The sequence below is a fragment of the Sinocyclocheilus anshuiensis genome, unplaced genomic scaffold (assembly GCF_001515605.1).
Source record: "Sinocyclocheilus anshuiensis isolate Anshui unplaced genomic scaffold, SAMN03320099.WGS_v1.1 scaffold1359, whole genome shotgun sequence".
NCBI lineage: Eukaryota > Metazoa > Chordata > Actinopteri > Cypriniformes > Cyprinidae > Sinocyclocheilus > Sinocyclocheilus anshuiensis.
In genome coordinates this window covers 298,887-300,939 of record NW_015536536.1, presented here as the reverse complement: position 1 = coordinate 300,939, position 2,053 = coordinate 298,887, and positions in this window count along the sequence as shown.

The following is a 2,053-nucleotide window of genomic DNA, read 5'->3' as shown; positions in this document are numbered from 1 at the left end:
CTTGGTGCAAATAAAGTCTTTGTAAAGTATTCTCCAGCGTCTCCTCGTTCCTCGTTTGTGTGCAACGTGACACTAGTAAATTATTATTATTATGTGTTCCCATTTATTATTATTATTATTATTATTATTATTATTATTTTGTTTTCCAATTTAGCATTATATTGTTCAAAATTTGCTTAATTTTTTGGGGTCTATTTATTTATTTAAATTGTCATTGCTTTCTTTTTGTGTTTGGTGCTTAATTTTGGACAGTGTTTCTACAAAAAAATACAGTAAAAACAGTAATATTGTGAGATATTATTGCAATTTATAACAACTATTTTCTATTTTAATATATTTTAAAATGTATTTTATTTTCTTTGTATTTTCAGCATCATTACTTTACTCTTCAGTGTCACATGATCCTTCAGAAATCATTCTAAAACGCTGATTTGCTGCTCAATAAATAATTTTCAGCATCATTACTCCAGTCTTCAGTGCCACATGATCCTTCAGAAATCATTCTAAAACGCTGATTTGCTGCTCAATAAATATTTCTTATTGTTAATGTTGAAAGCAGTTGTGCTGCTTCATATTTTTGTGGAAACTGTGATAATAATCACATGAATGAATAAAAGTACTCAGTACTTTCTATAAATAATCTTACTGACCCCAACCTTTTGAACAGTAGTCTATGTTTATGCCAGAACAGTATTTATTGTGCTAGAAGGCCCACATGCTCATGGGCTTCATAAGGTGCGATGCACATGAAATCTGAAGCAGTCCTGGTTTTTGTCACACTGTAAAGCCATCAGATGGTGGGCGTCTCTCTGAGTCACCCTTCCATGAACATTATGATTCTAACAGAGCTCAGATTCACTCCGACACAGGAATCTCACTTGAGTCAAACAGAGACAGAGGAAACAAAAGTCAATGTCCATCAGTCAGACATACAGGGTTTAATGGGTATAAACTCCACTGATCCCAAACTCAAATGGCATTTAAAGGAATAGTTCAATTCTGTCATTATTTATATTTATTATTTATAATTTACATTATTTCTGACTTATTTACCCAGTTCAATGTAATTCTCATTAATATTGTGTGAAATTTTCCTTTGGTGTTCCGTGTCACCTGTGGAGCATCTTCAGTCTCAATTCAGTTAAAATATCAGCCATCAAAAAGTCGAAAGAAATTCATTTATACAAATAAAAAGTTTTAATAAAAAAAATGTTAATCTTACTTTCCTTGCTTACAGTTAAGTCAGTCAGACATGGCAGAGGTGAATATGGAGCAGCTGGCTGTAGACGTTGTGTGCGTTTCCTGTATGGGAATCTGTGATGCACTAAACCAGCTGCATGGAAAAAAAATGAAAACGAATCATGTCTGTGATGAGTAAAGTCTTTGCTTTGGTGTACTGGAATCATATTAATATAATCATTAGGGAACTAGGATACTGACTGAGAGGTTGCAGAATTACAAATGGAGGTGACCTATAATGAGTTTGGGTCACTGTTAGGCCTATTTCAAGTCAAGTCAAATTTATTTGCATAGCGCTTTCCATAATATACATTGTTTCAAAGCGGCTTTATAGAAAATCATGATGTTCATTACTGTATATTTTGTTTATAATGTTTATAATATCTGTTATTACACATGAATGCCACTGGATTTCCAAATGATAAACTCATACAGACATGTCAAACTCTGATTGGGAAAAAAGCCAGTGCCATCACACTAAAATTAGACAGATGTTCACAGTTAATGATAAACAATGACTTTTAAGTAAATTAAATGCATTGATGAAACAAAGTTCTTATATGCAACATGACAATCAAACCAATTTAGCAAACGTTTGCAGAGAAAGACTTGTAAATGATATTCTCTGCCTAAAACTGTACATCTGCAAAACAAATGTTAGAATTTCCTTTTAGTTTCGTTATACGTCTCTATTTTTATTTCTCTACATCTGGGACAACAGAACAACCTTATGGTCCAGAGCCGGAGAATAATGTAGGAAAATCCCTGGCAGTTCGAGTGCAATACCAAAACACTCAAACGTTTTGCTTTTTGG